Here is a 19204-nt window from a genome sequence, read left to right as displayed (position 1 = left end):
CATTCTTCTACATTGTAATACCATTAAGTATATGCAGGCAGGTTAGCTATGTCTATGACTGTTAACAATGCAATGCAATTTGTGACAAAAATAAAGCAATAGCCGGGCATTCAGATATATCAAAAGATTATTTCCCAGCAGTGACAATATAGTTATCTAAGAAGGGAGAGGCAAGAAAGTCTTACAAGGTGTCATAATCTTACCTAATCAAAATGTATTGTATCTGTCCAGAACATGCTGGTTTTGGCATGCCAACAATACCTGTAACTTTGTTCTCAGGTTGGAAAAATGGGTATATTGTTTTGGTTGTAACTAAATATTCCTTTACTTATTGCTACATAATTTCCCAGTGTTTCTTCTTACCTTGGAATTTTGACATAAAATTAGAAATGTATAAAATATCCAGGTTATGTAAAAAAAAGAACATTTTGATTCAGTATTGACTGGATGAAAAGGAGAGTTAAATACATACCGTCCCATATCTCAATTGTCAAAATAATCTAAACATATTTTAGATACAAAATTGACATTTAAACATATCATAACTGTGCATAATGTTTCTCACTAAAGATTTATCTTCTCCTGAGTATGATTAAATATTGTGTAGATTCACATATTAATGTATCACTGATAGATTATTTAAATATGCAATAGTGACTTTTACATAACTTTTTAAACTTCTAAAAAAATTTAAAGGCTTGTGTCACATTAACCAAAGTTGAATTTACTATCATTAATTTACTTGAAAGGAAGGAGCAAATATTCATTTTATACCGATATGTCATTTTTTAAAGTATCAAATAGACATAACAGTAAAATATACTTAAATTCTCTAAAGGGCAAACATTAGATGAAAAAAAAAGTCAGGAAGGAAAACAAAAGAAATAATAATCACAGTGTCCATTTTTAGCAATTTTTTTATGATATGGGTTGCAAATGTTGCAAATATTTTGATTTTTTACTTTCCTTTGTATTTTGATTTTATTTAAGAATATACTTTCTATGGAGACATTTTATGTTTCAATTGAATTCAACAATGATCTCTAGTGTTGCATGAGAATTTTATGAAGTGCTTAGAAATAAGCACAAATATAGTCTCCCATGTTTTCTTCTTGTGATTTCTTTTAAAAAAATGGTTCTGTTCTTGTGTCAGTTTGCTTAGAATGATGGTTCCAACACCGCATGTTCTCACTCAAGCGGGTGTTGAACAATGAGAACACATGGACACAGGGAGAAGAGCACCACACACTGGGGTCTGTGGGGTGGAACTAGGGGGAGGGACAGCGGGGATGGGGAGTTGGGGATGAATAACATGGGGAGAAATGTCAGATATAGGTGATGAGGAGGAAGGCAGCAAACCACATTGCCATGTATGTACCTATGTAACAATCTTTCATGTTCTTCACGTGTACCCCAAAACCTAAAATACAATAAAATATATATTTTAAAACAATAAAAATAAATTTTATAAAAGGATGAGTTCATGTCTTTTTCAGGGACATGGATGAAGCTGGAAACCATCATTCTCAGCAAGCTAACACAAGAACAGAAAACCAAACACTGCATGTTCTCACTTATAAGTAGGAGTTGAACAATGAGAACACATGGACACAGGGAGAGGAATATCACATACTGGGACTTTTTGCGGGTGGGGGGGCTAGGGGAGGGAGAGCATTAGGAGAAATACCTAATGTAGATGACGGCTTGCTGGGTGTAGCAAAGCACCATGGCACATGTATACCTATGTAACAAATCTGTACATTCTGCACATGTACCCTAGAACTTAAACTATAATAATAATAAAATAATAAAAAATAAAAGAAAAAAATGGTTCTATTTTATATTAAGATACTTGGCTCATTAAAAAACCTATTAGGATAATAATTAACATGAAAACTAAACTTTATTTTTTGTTTCCAGTGTGCTTTTCCATTCTGTTCAGCAACTCTAATTAAATGACCCACTATGCTCTATTTACATAAATATGAGAATCTGTGTAATACTAATTCTTATATTTATATAAATATATTTTAAACTCTATTGTGTTTCTTCGATGTAACTTTTAATTTTTTAATCAGCACTTGTATTAGTCTGTTCTCATGCTGCTGATAAAGTCATACTTGAGATTGAGTAATTTATAAAGAAAAAAGATTTAATGGACTCACAGTTCCACATGTCTGGGGAGGCTTCAGAATCATGGGAAAAGGTGAAAGGCACATCTTACATGGCAGCAGGCAAGAGGGGATGAGAGCCAAGTGAAAGGGGTTTCCCTTATCAGATCTCCTGAGACTTATTCAATATCACAAGAACGACACGGGGGAAACTGCCCCTATGATTTAATTAATTATCTCCCACTGGGTCCCTCCCACAACACGTGGGAATTATGGGAGCTACAATTCAAGATGAAATTTGGGTGAGGCCACAGACAAACCATTTCAACATTATAGCATTGTAGGTATTATAACTTTATAGTTTATTTTAACATTTATGAAGAATAGTTTTCTACCTAAATCATTTAATTGGTAAATGATGATGGTAAGTTCAGTTCAAAAAAGAAACGAGATACATAGGCATACCAAACAAGTTTTACTAAAGATAAAGATATCAGGTCAGTAATTTTGACAGTAGAGAAATCAGAAACATCATCAAGTAAATAAATGAAGCATTAGCTTCTCGCTCTCCAGAACAGACACACAGTGGTAGATTATAAATGAAAGTCAGGGAGATCCACATCAGAACTTCACAGAAAGCTCAATTGTCCTCTTTCTACGTGCAGACTTAAAAGTATGACATGATAGCACTGCAATCCTGCCTGAACACTTTCTGGAGACCACACCACTGGGCTGGGTTACCTCTTAACCTAACTTTACATTTATACAGTGCACTGCATGACTCCAGTTAGAATGTGTATGGCATGAGGTGAATCCTGGGGATATAGAGCAATTGTTCTATATTCCCAGGATTAAGAACTGAGCCTCACATAGAATAGGAAAATAATAAACAATTGCTGATTGAAGAATACACAATTGGAAAGAATTCTCTGGGTTAAAGCACACAACATACTTCAAATGGAAACAACTCTTTATGCATCACTCTCAATGTCTTGAGCTAACTCAGGTTGGCCAGGCTTATAATGGTAGAAATGGAACAAGGTTCAGTTTTGTCACTGGGAGTTATGTTAATTAGCTTTCAGACAAGCTATAATACCTATTATATATTATCTCTATGACTCTCCATTTTCAGAACTTCCTTGGTTATATAGGCAGTTGTTCTTTTTTAATAAACCTTTAAAAGTGAGATAATCTGACAAAAATAAGACAATATCTAGAGGGTATGCTGTTAAATTAATATATTATTTTGAAAGAAGTGACATTTATATTTAGCTGCCCAATTTCATAGTAAATTATGTCCTTCTATTATTTAAAGCCCTCTTGTACAACCCTACATAGCTTTATGATTTGTTTTCTCACATGGATCATCCACATTTTGTGTTAAGTTCATTTCTAAGTATTTGAAATATTATATGCCTAATGCAAAGTTGTTTTCTTTCATTTTATTTAGCCATTGAAATTTTTCATATATAGGAAGAGAAATACTTTTAAATGTAAAAAATGAATGCAGCTCCATTACTGAATATTCCTATAAGTAATAATAATATTTCATTTCATTGTCTTCAGTTGTGTGATTATGTCATCTGCAATGATAAATTTTTATTTTCTCCTTCGTTTATTTTATTTTTTTCACAAAAAATAGTTACTAGTTAGCACTAGTAACTCTAGAATGATTTTTAATTAATTAATTAAACTAAAATTAAATTAAACATGTTTGCTTGTCTTGATTATGAAATGTTGGTATTTTATTACAAGATCTAATGCTAAATATAAGTATAATCACATTTAAAAGCTATCCATATATTCCTGTTTACTAAGCATTTTAAAATCTAAAATAGCTTTAAAATTTATATGTATCTAGGCCAAGCACAGTGCCTCACGCCTGTAATCCCAGCACTTTGGGAGGCCAAGGTGCGCAGATCATGAGGTCAGGAGTTCAAGACCATACTGGCCAACATGGTAAAACCCTGTCTCTACTAAACAATACAAAAATTAGCTAGGCATGGTGGCTCGTGCCTGTAATCCCAGCTACTTGGGAGGCTGAGGTAGCAGAATTGCTTGAACTGGGACCCGGGAGGCGGAGGTTGCAGTGAGCCGAGATCATGCCACTGCACTCCAGCCTGGGCTACAGAGCAAGACTCCATCTCAAAATAAAAAAAAATTATATGTATCTAAAATAGCTAAAAAATATTTAGCAAATATATGAAATGTATGTTTAGTATTTCTGGCAATCATATGATTTTTAAATTTGATTTAATATCATTACTAACAGATTTTCTGTTATTAAAACATGATTACATGCCTGTTTGAATGCCCATTTGAACAAGAATTACTAATGTTGTATCATACTATTATATAATATTATTATACAATACATTTTGTTATATCATAGTAACATGAGTATATGAGTGAATAGATTTGATTTTTTGTTTTTTTGTTTTTTGAGACAGGATATTACTCTGTCACCCAGGCTGGAGTGCAGTGACATGATCACTACTTACTACAGCCTCGACCTCCAGAGGCTCAGGTGGTGATCCTCCTGCCTCAGCCCCCCAAATAGCTGAGACAACAGGTACACAGTGTCACCATGCCCAGCTACTTCTTGTATTTTTAGTAGCAGCAGGGTCTCAAACTCCTAGGCTCAAGCGATCCACCTGCCACAGCCTCACAAAGTGCTGGAAATACAGTCTTGAGCCACTGTGCCCAGCCCATATTTTATTAAATAAATTTTCATAGGTGTAATTTTTTATATGGGAGGATGTATGTATCTGCGTAGATATAAACACATGATGACACTGTTCCAGTCTTGAAAATGTGTCTCTCAAATCTTTAACATTAGAATTATAAGTAACTCATGGCCCCAGTTGCTACATTCGCACATCCGTCATTTGCTCCAGTGCCAAGCATCCCATGGACTGCTGCCAGCTAATAACTGAGTGCGGCCCGGGTAAGTGATTTTCTCTCAGACTCCCCATGGGCCTTGCTGAATTTCCTTAGAACTATGCTGAAATTTAAGACTCATCCCCCCAACAGTTTTTTCCTTCCTTCTCTTCTTCCTAAGGGTCGGACACGCAAGGCAGTCTGATGGCTCTACCAGCCTCCCTTGTCTCACTTCCCCTTCTATTTCATGGTCATTTCCCCTAATAAATATCTTCCATGTCTGATGCTGTCTTGTTGTTTACAACTCATACTTAAACTGTCATATATGTACCCAGAGAGGTCAGAGAAAACATGCAGTTAGATGGGGATTTTGGACCGACCCATAGCAGCCAATAGATTCTAAAATGTAATCAGGGACTCAGTGTGAGCAAGTGAGCAATTAATTAAGAATTAAGTGTCACGTACCAGCAGGATTCAAGGAGGTATTTCTAGGAATTATATATTTTTAATAAAAGTTTCAAAGACTTTATTATCAAAACTAAAAACCAAACTTCAGTTGTACATAAAGTAATAAACCTTTACAACAACTGTTGAAGGAAAGTGGTGATGTAAGTTTACAAACATTACTGAAGGCAAAAAGAAAGAGCAAATGAGAGCTCCAGTTGGAATGTCGATTACGTTCACGTGACTTCCTCTTGATTTAAACACTCATGACACATTGAATGAAATCATCATATGGGAAATTTACAATGCCTTGCTGAGTAGTATTCTTTCTTCCAAAGCTGTCTGTCAGAGCCCTGAGCTTGACACAGCAGGCAATATAGTCATCGAAGGTGATCTTTCTATTTGTGGTGTATCATTTTGCAATTGAATTCACAGTCTGGGGACTCAACCTAAATCCCATTATTGTGAGGGCCTTCTGCAATTCTTGTGGATCCACTGTTCCACTCCTATAGGTGTCAAAACTGATGAAGCATTATCTCTAGACAACAGCCAGAGGGTCTTTGTTGTAACATTTATACAGGCCTTTATCTCCTCCAGTAAGAGGACAGACCCAGTTGAAATACAGGCCAACGATCTACTTGTTAGCATCCCGAAGCTCTTAAATTCTCAAACAAAGCAGGCCCGTTAATACAAAAGCTGGGACCCTGGTGAAGAAACCCCAGAACACTGGTCATGAGAAGAGGTTGCATTTCCCTTTATACGTTGACTCTGCATTGTCATCCCTCAAACTTTCGCGGCTTGCAGAGCTAGCACTACTTCCCTAGTAAGACATAGCACTTCCACTGTTCTGGAAGTCACTACAGAGGCCTCTCCCCTAGAATGTTGCAGATGGTCTCTGAGAAGCTACCTCTACCTTCTTTCTTAGCTGTCAGACCAATAACAGTGCTTAAATAACAGCAGAAAATGGCTGAGGTATTCTGTGACTGATAAGAAAGGAAATAGCCTATATACCAAAAATAATTGCAGGAATTAAGTGGTGTGTACCAGCGGGACTCAAGGAAGTGTTTCTAGGAGTAAATTTCTAGAGTGTTTGATCAAGCTGTCTGGAATATCAGATTGGATAAGGGTTCATTGATTAGGGTATTTTCTTAGGACACAGAACTTAACAGCAAGGATATCAGGGAATGGACCTAACTCACTGCTGGAATGACTCTTAGAAACACAGCAAAATGATAGGCAACATTCAGAAAACCTTAAATATTCAAGTTGCCCTAGAATATGGTAGATAAAAAGCCTGACCCTTTAACAAATAGAATGGATCCTGAAAAATGAGTGTAGACTATCTCAGACTACACCACATACTAGCCCCTATTATAGCTGCTTTGCTAAGTGTAGTATCATCACTAGAGTAGAGATTAATTTGACTTTAGATAAATGACATGTGGCTATGGATTTAGCGAATGCATTCTTTTCCATTCCAATTCAAAGAGAGAGTCTGAAACACTTTGTATCCAATATGTCAGCAAACAATATTTATTTACAGCTTTGCCTTAGGGCTTTTTAACTCTCCTGCCCTGTAGTCACAATACACTATGAAGAAACCTAGACAATCTGAACATTCAAGAAAACATCATGCTGACTCGTTACATCAATATCACACTCAATGATAAAATGAGGAAGAGGTGGCTAGGATGTTGAAAGTTTAAAAGACAAATGCACAGTGGAGGGTAAAAGGTAAATCCTATGAATGCTCAAGACCTGCCACTCTTGTGAAGGTTTTAGAGGTTCAATCATCAGGTGCATGACAAAGGAAAAGAAAAGTTGCTGTGTCATTCATTCCCTACCACAATTAGGGAAGAATAACAGTCTTTGACTTCTGAAGTTAACACATTTTATATTCATATATAATAAGCAAGACCATGTACTGGACTACTTTGAGTCAGTCCCAGATGATAAGACTATACAACAAATTCAGACTGTGTTACAAGCAACTTTATTGCTTGAGTTATACAGTCTAGCAGTCCCTATGGATTGGTGGTGGCAGTTGTGGGAAAAGATGTCTTGTGGACCTACAGCAAGCCTCAGTAGGAGAATCACAATGCAAGTCTATGGAACCCTGGAACAAGGCCAGGGCATCTTCAACACAGCATTTGAGAAACTGTTCCTGCCATGTTAATGCCCCAGTAGAGATGAAGTGTTTGACTATGAGACATACACTGATCAGAGACCTATTATAGACATTGTAAGCTAGTTTTCATCTGACTTGTCAAATTGAGGAAATTTAAACAACCATCAGAAAATACTAAAAACACCTCTATGCACATAAAATAGAAAATCTAGAAAAATGGATATATTCCTGAACACATATAACCTCCCACAACTGGACCAGGAAGAAATTGAGTCCTTGAATAGACCTTGAATTGAGTTCTCAAATTGAGGCAGTAATAAATACCCTACCAAGCAAAAAAAGCCCACAACCAGACAGATTCACAGCTGAATTCTGCAAAAGGTACAAAGAAGAGCTAGCACCATTCCTACTAAAACTTTTCCAAAAAATTGAAAAGGAGAGACTCCTCCCTAACTCATTCTATAATGCCAGCATCATCCTGATACCAAAACCTGGTAGAGATGCAAAAGAAAAAGAAAATTTCAGGCCAGTATTCTTGATGAACGTTGATGCAAAAATCCTCAACAAAATGCTGGCAAACCAAATCCAGCAACATATCCAAAAGCTTATCTGCCACGATCAAGTAGCCTTCATCCCCTGGATGCAAAGGTAGTTGCTGGTTCAACATATGCAAATCAATAAATGTGATTCATTACATAAACAGAACTAAGGACAAAAACTACATGATTATCTCAATAAATGCAGAAAAGGCCTTTGATAAAATTCAACATGCTTTCATGTTAAAAAGACTCAATAAACTACATACTGAGGGAACGTACCTCAAAATAATAAGACTCATCTATGACAAACCCACAGCCCATATTGTACTGAATGGGCAAAAGCTGGAAGAATTTCCCCTAGAAAACTAGCAAAAGACAAAGTTGCTCTCTCTCACTGCTCCTATTCAACATAGTATTGGAAGTTCTAGTCAGGGCAATAAGGCAGGAGAAAGAAATAAAGGGTATTCAAATAGGAAGAGAGGAAGTCAAATATCTCTGTTTGCAGATGACATGATCCTACATCAAGAAAACTCATCACATCAGTCCAAAGCTTCGTAAGCTGATGAGCAACTTTAGCAAAATCTCAGGATGCAAAATCAATGTGCAAAAATTACTAGCATTCCTGTACACCAACAAGAGGTAAGCTAAGAGCCAAATCACAAGTGAACTCCTATTCACAATTGCCACAAAAAGAATAAAATACACAGAAATACAGCAAACAAGGAAAGTGAAAGAGCTCTTCACAAAGAACTACAAACCACTGTTCAAAGAAATCAGAGAGGACACAAACAAATGGAAAAACATTCCATGCTCATAGATAAGAAGAATCAATATTGTGAAAATGACCATACTGCCCAAAGCAATTTATAAATTCAATGTTATTTTAGTAAACTACCATTGATATTCTTCAAATAATTAGAAAAACAATTTTGAAATCCATGTAGAACCACAAAAGAGTCCTAATATTCAAGGAAATTCTAAGCAAAAATAGCAAAACTGGAGACATCATGTTACCTGACTTCAAACTATATGCTAGGGCTACAGTAACCAAAGCAGCATGATACTCACACAAGAAAAGACACATAGACCAATGGAACAGAACAGAGAACCCAGAAATACAACTTCATACCTACAACCATCTGATCTTCAACAAACCTGATGAAAACAAGCAATGGGGAAAAGATTCTCTATCTGCCATAAAGTATTTCATCTAAGTCCTGATGAATTGGTTTGTATTAGAATGTCTGTTTTAAATAAGTTTTGCGTTTCTTACTTTTTCTTTTCTTTTGTTTTCTTTTCTTTTTTTTTTTTTTACACAGAGTCTTGCTCTGTTACACAGGCTGGAGTGCAGTGGCCTAATCTCAGCTCACTGCAGTCTCCACCTCCAGGGTTCAAGTGACTCTCCAGCCTCGGCCTCCCATGTAGCTGGGATTACAGGCATGTGCCACTAAAGCCAGCTACTTTTTATGTTTTTAGTAGAGACGGGGTTTCACCATGTTGCCCAGGCTGGTCTCGAACTCCTAGACTCAAAGTGATCTCAGCCTCTGAAAGTGCTGGGATTATAGGCATGAGTCACCACATCTGGCCCATTTCTTATCTTTTATTAATTATAACATACTTTCTTTCCCTCAAGACTTTTTTAGATATGGTGGTAATCATACTCTAGTATGTGACAGCTGCTGTATAGAAGCCTTGAAGCTAATTTGAACTCTTTCCCTTTGTAGATGACTTGATATTTTGCCAGAGTGGAGAGCTCATTTATTTTTTTTTTGAAATACAATAATAATGTACCATGTTATGTATATATTTTGTGTGGCTTCCTTTTTACTACTTCTTATCATTGAATCCATTTAATTATACAGGAAAAAAGACATGTTTGAGTCAGGATTTATATTTGAGTTCAGAAAGTATCCTGAATTCACAGAGAAAATCCTTAACTACTGACTCGTGTATGCTGTCATAAGCCTACCTCTTGCTCATCAATAGCTTCCTGGCCTCACATTTTTCCAGGTTTCTATAACTCTTCTTTCAATTATCTGAACAGTCCCATGAGTCTCCAAATAAAACTAGAGTCTATTTATTTTCTTTCTTCCTTAAATAGAATGAGCTGTATTTCTGTTACTTGAACTGAAAGGAAACTAATACTCTTTTTAAAGTAGACATCATAGACATTTGCAGGTAACAAAAGTAAAGATTCAAACATCTTAGGTGCTCCTTCAGAACAGTGAAACAAAAGTTTCACAGATCTTTGAATACTGGCATGATATTTTGTCCTGTTTGTAGCAGCATATCTTAAGCACAGAATATATCCCCAAGTTCTTATACCTACCTGGTCCTCAGAAAATTAATTATGAAAGTTCTTTTCCCTCACTCAGCCTCAGTTATCTAATATGTGAAATGAGTTAGGGAGTACGGTAATACTTATCTCACAGTACAGACATAAGAATTAAAAGCAATGCATATACAATACCTGATTCAATACATGGCATATTGTACAGAGAAAATAAGCAATATTGATTAATAGTAAAATGTTATTAACCATATTATTCATGGATTAAAAAAATACAAATTTAAACAGCAGCCTCTTCCTGAGCTGTGAAAATTTCTTAAATTGATTAAATTTCATGAATGATTAAACTAAAAATCACATTATCAAGTCATCTAATAAGAATTGCATATGTTGAAAAAATTTTGGTAACAAAAAAGATATGAGATGAGAATTTAAAATATTGAAATTTTGGATCTTGATGGCACTTACAGATGATTACTTCTATTAACTTTTTAAAAGAAATTATTTGTATATCATAGTTCCAGCGAACTCTAGCAGACAGAAGCTCTGTGACATTATACAAAAGTCACAACTGAGATATGTGGATAAAACCCAAGAGATGCAATGAGGCAGAAATAGGAGCTTTTGGCAGGTGTCTCACTCCATCCCAAAATATCTCAGTTCAGAAGCATTACAGAGATAGTTAACACACCAAGTCTATGCAGAATTTTGAACTTTATTGTACAGTAATCACCAAAAATACTAAGTTAATTGAATTCACCTATTAATCTCAGATTGAAAGAATAAGATCAGAATGTCTATGTCAGGAAACGTTATTGTTTCTAGAGTTGGTTAAAATCATCATGATAAAAGTTATTATTTTGATCAGTTTTCCAAACGAGTCAAAAGAGGGCCTTGGAGATAATGACTTTCACTCTCTCAGTCTCATTTTTCCAAGATATTCTGAATCTGGCCTAATAATGATTTAAAAATATGTTAGAAAATAAGGAAGAAATTATATTCCTCAGAAATATCTTCTAATTCTCTATAACTCACGAACATAAATGAACATAAATGAGTTAACACAAAATCAGTGTCTCAGAAAGGCAGAGGTTCAGCCAGTGTCATTTTTCTATACTACATTTTGTTTTATACCAATAAACGGTAAACTACACAAAGATATTTTTCTAATCCCACTTTTTATGATTTTTGCTTTTCATTTTTTTCTTGGAGATATTTTGCATTATAAATAAAAGTGTCAATTACGTCTAAATGTGATTAGATAAAGTTTGAAGATTGTATTGGTGACCCCGGATTGGAAGTAGCTATTGGAAGTCTGTGCCAGCATATAGTATTTTGTATGCTAGAATGAAAATCCAAAAGCTTAAGCCAAACTCAGAGGGCCTAAGGGCTGGTGTAATAAAATGACCGTGAGTTTATTTGAAAAATACTATCAGTAAAACCTGAGTGGTTCCCTGTGGTACAAAGAATTAGTTAAAACAAAAAATATACTTGAAACAAGACATTATCTTTATGGGTCTCTGATGGTTTTAAACAGTACATTGAACATGACCAAAATAGCCACCTCTCTTCATTGCTTTCCTTCCCATTTTGCTTTGAAAATGATTTTCCAATGAAGATTCCTCTGCCAGTGCAATAGAAGCTTATTTAACATTATTCTTATGTATAGAAGACGCAGTGCTTTATCCTTTATGTGTTATTTCTTGGTCATCACCTATTCCTGAAAAAATGGATTGACCAGCACCTAAAGTGCAATGATATTATTCACTAAAACTATTTTTATTACAGTCATTAAAATTTATCCTGTACATCCACTGCTTAAGTTAAATTGAAAAATACTGAAAACATTAATCATTTAATTGTCTCTAATTCAGAAAGAGAAAATATAAATTCAAAATGGGAAAATGTGTGCAAAACATAAACACATACATCAAGCTATAGTAAAATTCTTATAGTAATACTTTAAAAAAATTGTAGAGAAGAGTTCTAAAGTATAGCAAGAGTGATTTGAAGTCACATGTTTCACAATCGTTTGAATAGAGCATAAATTATAATCAGATTTAAAATATAAATATTTACATCTTTTATTATGATAGTTTGATTTTCTCAGAATTATCCTATATTAAAATATGTGCAATAATGGTAAAAATTATGATTCATATAACACCTTATAATTTATAAATCATGATATTTCAATTCATATAACACCTTAGAATTTATAAACCATGATTATATGCATCCCCTTATTAAATTCTTACATCAAAACAACATGTATTAATACCATTTTTATTTTATAACAAAATAAATTGTTCAAGGTCACATCAATGTTGGTAATGGAGAAGGAAATTATATAAAACCAAATCTTCTAACTTCATGACATTTTCAATAGCTTAAAATTCTTCTGATACAATAGCCATCAAATTCCCTTTTACAACAGTACGTGTGAACACTGGTCATTACTCCTCATTAAAACAAAAGCAAGGTGGTATATTATTAAAAAAAAAAAAAAAACGAACCATAGCTTTGAAGTCAGACAAAATTGAGTCCAAAATATACCCATGACACTTACTTGTATGGCTTTGAACAGAATACACAATTTAATCTCTATCACTCTCAGCTTCCTTATCTGTAGAGACATAAAGTATAAAGTACCTTATATAGATGCTGATTTACTAGATAATAGTCATAAAGCAGCTAGCATATGAAAAATGATAATTCTATACCTTTCCTTTGTATAAGTTTATTTTGATATTGAAAAGTTTTAAATTAAAATAATGGTTCGATTCAAATATAATATATAATAATTTTTTTTATTTCATTCTCATTATGTTTTCAAGTAAAACAAATAACAGCCAAGGAAAAAAAAAGCCTCCAAAAATAGAACTTAGTAAAGAAATGTGTGAACACCAGGAAATTCTTTTAAGTATGCTAAGAGAGGTAAAGAATAAAATCCCCTCATTAAGGGATACGTTTTATATGACCGTTGAGGATGCAGATCTGATAGGCTATTTTGTTTAATTGGGAAAGAGTCACTCAGTGAATTTTCTCAAGGACTTCTAGTTTATATCATTAAAATTGAATTATAAAATAAGGGAAAGGTCGGTGGAAATCCCTTGTTATGTAACATCTTGAACTGTTTTTTCATATAAAGCAAATTTGGTCAGTATCATCTCACATACAGGATTTGTTTTTACAATTCAGATCAAGTTCTGTAGAAAATACAGATAACAGGAACGATTGTACTAGTGAAGACAAAGTGAGGGAATACAGGACAGTGTACCAAGGAAAAATGAGAGCAAGGACTCTATGCACCTTAAATGCTTAGACTGAGTTGCTAACCTGGGATGAAGCTAAACAATGTGGTGCCCAAAAATGTGCTATAGAAATGTCAATACATGGTTTCCAGCAAAATGAGACATTTAGATTTCTAGCAAAGGATAGGAATATGGTTTGGATGTGTTTCCCTACCAAATCTCAGGGCGAATTGTAGTCCCCAGTGTTGGAGGTGGGACCTGGTGGGAGGTGATTGGATCATGGGGGCAGAGGTCTCATGAGTGGGTTGGCATCATTCCCCTCAGTGCTGTTTTAAAATTGTGTTGCACCTTCCCCCTCTGTCTTCCTCCTGCTCCCACCATGTAAGACGAGTCTGCTTCCACTTGGCCTTCTGCCTTGTTTGTAAGATTCCTGAGGCCTTTATAGAAGCTGAGCAGATGGCCAGGCTGCTTCCTGTACAGCCTGGGGAACTGTGAGTCAATTAAACCCCTTTCCTTTATAAATTACCCAATCTCAGGTATTTCTTTATAGCAATATGAGAACAGAATAATATAGATAGCAAGATTTCAGGTATAAGTTACTGGACCTCATCTTCCCTGCCTGTTGTAGCCATACTTCCTTAATCCCAAAACCCAAGGCTACCAGTGCCTAAATCTTTAGAGAAAGTTTCCTAGAAACCAGTTTGCTTTCCACCTTTCTTTGCTGATTTAGAAAGTGCTTCAGGTCACTCAGTTATCATCTCTTTTGTTGACTACTGACTTCCAAAATATATCACTGTTATTGTACATTCTTTTCTTTCTTATTAGTCATTCATTAGATGCTTGTTTTGCACTTCTTATTTACAAAACACTGTTCATATACAGTCTCAATGTTAAAATGTTAACCCACGTAAAAAAGTTTAAAAGTTAAGGTAGTGAAGTCCACCCAGGTACAATTTCATAAGTGATATAAACTATACACTATTCACCAAAAAAAGTAGTAAATGAATATACAGGAGGGGAGATTACTTCTGGTGAGTGTATTGGGAAAAAAATTTTCCAAACAAATGTGGCATTTGAACTGCAAAATGAAAAACACAGTATAGGATTCCTACATGATAATCAGTGTCTGCTCTGATATACGTCCCCCTATCTAGCCTGTATTTAGTACCTGACAAACTTTGCTGTAGCATAATGGATGTGAACACATGTTTATTTTTTGGAACCCAAACTATATCCAACTATAAAACTATATCAAAACTATATCAAACTATAGCTTTGTTACTAGTTTATACAATCTTTCACATCTTACTTGAGCTCTAAGTGCCAGAGTTTCTATTCTTGTAAAGTGAAGCTAAAATAATATTCATCTAATAGTGTTACCATGAGTTTTAAATTTGTTGATATATGTAAAAGTATTTAGAATAGGGCCTGGCAAATGGTAAGCTCTGATTACATGTTACAGATCATTAGAATTCAAAATTATATTACATATTGCATTTTTCTCTGTTCTTTGAAGCTTTCATCTCTAACTCAATGGACTCCATTTGTTCTGGCATAATCTGACCCATATCTTTTCTGTTATCTATATCTCCTTTTGCTTGCCCTATAATTTTAGGCTCCAGAAATATTTGCAGCAACAAGCAATGTTCTATCTTAACTGTATTTTTTTTTTTTTTTTTTTTGGTGCTGGTGCTTTCAAGGCCTGAAATGGTTATTTCTGCTCTTTTCTGGGTGATAAATTCAACCTCCAAATTTTACTCCAGCCATGATTTAGTCTGAGAAGTCTTCAATTTTTCATCTTTTCTCTAGATTTGATTTCTCCCTCTCCTGTGCTTTGTTGAATTGAATGGAAGGTAATATAGTTTTATGGATTGATTTGTAGTGACATGAATGAAAGAGTTTTATAATCTTAAAATAGAAAAAAATAGAATAATTGAATTTCTGAGAAAGAAAGGATGTGGGAGAATTTTGCCTAACCCTCTGATTTTACATCCAAAAACACCATGTAACTTGCTCAATGGAAAAATAATAGTAATGACAAGTAAGACATATTGAGTATTATGCTCCAGACATTTTACCAAGCACTTTATGTGCTTTAAGTCAGAGGTCCCCAACCCCCAATCCATACACTGGTACTGGTCAGTGGCTTGTTAGGAACTGGGATGAAGGAGATGAGTGGCGATTGAGCTAGGGAAGTTTCACTCGTATCCACATCCACTCCCCACCGCCTGCATTACCATCTAAACTCCATCTCAAGTCAGATCAGTGGCAGCGTTAGATTCTCATAGGAACCTGAACCCTATTCTGAGCTGCACATGCAAGAAACCTAGGTTGTACTCTCCTTATGAGAATCTAATGCCTGATAAGCTGTCATGTCTTCCAACACCCCCAGATGGGACTGTCTAGTTGCATGAAAACAAGTTCAGGGCTCCCACTGATTCTACATTATGGTGAGTTGTAAAATTATTTCATTATATACCACAGTACAAGAATAATAAAGTGCATGATAAATGTAATGCACTGAATCATTCTGAAACCACTCTCCATGCCAGTCCGTGGAGAAATTTTATTCCACTAAACCAGTCCCTGGGGCCAAAAAGGTTAGCGACCACTGCCTTCACTTATTTAATTTTTTTAATAACTCTCTGAAGTAGACATCACTACAATATTCATTTTACAGTTCTTATGCCTTCCCAAATTCCACTCACCCCAAGAGGAAAATGAGATATTAAAGATACACTAGTTTGCTAGAGCTGCTTTAACAAAGTACCAAAACCTGAGTGTCTTAAGCAGTAGAAATGTATTGTGTTGCAGTTCTGGAAACTGGACATTTGAGATAAAGGTGCCGCAAGGTTGGCTCCTTACAAGGACTATGAAGGGGAATTTCATGCCTCTCTCCTAGCTTCTGGTGGTTTTCTGGCAATCTGGCATTCTTTAGCTTCTATATCATTCCATTCTTTGCCTTCCTCTTCACAGGGTGTTCTTCCAGTTTGCAAGTCAAAGGGAAAAATACAAATTTAAAATAAGAAATTTATTTTCTATGTTGAAATAAATAATTTCCCTCTCTTTCTGTTTCTTAGAGCACTGACCTTAGAAAACTTTTCATTTACCCTCTCTTTGAAGGGTGTATAAATCCTTTTGAAAACTATATAAGCAATTTGTCACTTCTCTTCACTCAGCAATATCTTTCTTAAGGACAACAGAGCCAACCCTCTAAAATGTAAATATAAAGAAAGAGAGCACCCCTATCTCCCAGTTTCTGTGAGAGGGTAAGGGCTTAACTTCAATGAGTACCTTGCTTCAGGTTGCAAAACTACCTTCTCCCATAAAGACATGAGAAATTCATTTTTTCCACAGATAAAGCCAATTAGTTAACACAGATGGTCATCACAAATGCCAGGTAAAAGTAGAATGAATTACGTATGTCAAACAGTGCTGTCAAGTTCTCTTGAGCAGTAGTTACTGTTTACGTTGAGAACATATATGTAATGGGTTCTATCTCGTTGGCTATGTAAAAGGTTAAGATTTATTTTTATCTTTGAAATGTATTAGCAGATTGCCTGTTATGTATATCATATTCTGGCTAAATGCTTATTCAATAATAAAACTGTTTCCTTTCCCTATTGCCTCTGTGAAGAGGTTTTCCAAGGTGGAAGGTTGTATTTTGTGTCTATATTCAAATTTCCTCTTTTTATAATGGCAGAATTCATATTAGGGACCACCCTCATCACTTAATCTTAACTATTGACATCCCCACTAACCATGTTTCGAAGTAAAGTCATATTGTGTAGTACTGGGGGTTAAAATAAATGATTGGTTAAAAGCAAATTATTGGGAGAGCAGGGAGATTCCAACCATAGTGAGAGAGTAGGGGGATTCCAAAAAAAAAAAACTCATTTCTCCCATGCTCAATTAGTAAGAGGGAAAACCAGAGTACATGAACCATGCATGTCTCATATTTTATGTCATGCTTCTAAACCCGATACATACTTATTTTAAGTACCTTTTTCACTACATAGAAACCCGAAATAAATAACCAAATTTCACATAATGCCAGACTCACTTAAAATAAACTGCAACTCCCAGCTAAAGCATTCCTAATTGTTATTTTTCTAAGGAAGAAATGCTATTCACTTCTCATGCTTTACTCTCAGACCTAGGAAGAACTATATTTATTATTAAGATAAGTAGTTTCAACCACAAAAAACAGTTTTAGATCTTTAACATGAATTTAAAATTGCATTACATGAAAGTGCTTTACAAAACAGAAAGTGGTTATTTTCTTCCAGAAAAATAACTGCATGGTACATTTCATATCGACTCATAATCTTGTGATATAAATGTAACTTTTACTAGCCTGAAACTTTAATAGGAAGAAGGAACAAAGACAGTGAAGTCCCCTATTCCTAGTCACAGCCTCTGTTTCAAGTCTAAGGATCTTCTCTTTTTTCTTAATTTTGTAGAAGTCCTGCAAACTCTTTCATTGCAGCATCTCTGCCATACAAAACCATTTGAACATGAATTATTTCTAATTCTTAATAGGACTTCCAAATGAAAAAATGTGCTTATGGCTTTTATTGTTCTATTTCATCTATTCTCAGGCCAGACTTCACTGCTGGCTTCTTCTTTATTGGTGCAGGAGAAGTTTATTGCATAATTCATAGCCCATTAATGATCTGGCAACCAACAAAACTCTTAAGGCACTGCAAAAATAGCCATGCCCACTAAACAGAGAGATTAACTGTGCTTGGATGCTGTGAACAACCACTTGGGGAAAGCAAGTAAATTGAAGAGGGACATGCTTAGGCAAAGAAGCTAAACGTACAATTTCATCTGCTTTTTCAAAGAGAATTTTCTTTTAAGCATTTCCTTAGAGCAATCTAAGAAGCACTGATATTCCTCAGGCATTACATGAGCACAAAAATATTTACTCAACAAATATTAACAAATATTTATTTACCTGAAAACATAGATCTTTTCTTTCTATCTAAGGAAGTGAAATTGTGAAAATGCTTTAATGAATTCTGCCAATTGAATATGCTACTGTTTAAGATACGGCATCAGTAAAGCCTGTTACCTTTCCAATATTTTTATTCGTATTTGGTCAGTAAGCAGCTTCAGGAGGCAAACTTTATGTTTCAGTTTTTAGCCACTCCTGATGGGTCCCACATCTGAATATTCCATTTTTCACAGAAATGGATATAACAAGTCTGTTTGCTTTCAATAATATTCTTCTTACCACTGCAAGTTCATCCTGGCATAGATGATATGACTTGCATGAACTATTGGACAATCAGTTTCAGACCATTCACTGTACCACCAGGTCTTACCCTGTTTCTGCAGTAATTTTCTCCAGCTGTGTTACTGATACAGGTGATACAGCAAGCATTTATAAAATATTTGAAATTTTTCTCTTTTAGTTGAAGTCACGTTCAGAGCTTTCCTCAAGTCAATTCTGGGAACCTTTGATATATTGTGTACGTTCTAAAATAATTTGTGAATATTTTTTAAGTCAGTTGGAGAACTTCAATAGAGAAAAAGAAAAGAAATCTGACTGT

This window comes from Aotus nancymaae, unplaced genomic scaffold (genome assembly GCF_030222135.1).
Source record: "Aotus nancymaae isolate 86718 unplaced genomic scaffold, 86718_ANA_hifiasm-v0.15.2.pri h1tg000006l, whole genome shotgun sequence".
NCBI classification, from domain to species: domain Eukaryota; kingdom Metazoa; phylum Chordata; class Mammalia; order Primates; family Aotidae; genus Aotus; species Aotus nancymaae.
Note: the sequence above shows the minus strand (reverse complement) of the source record.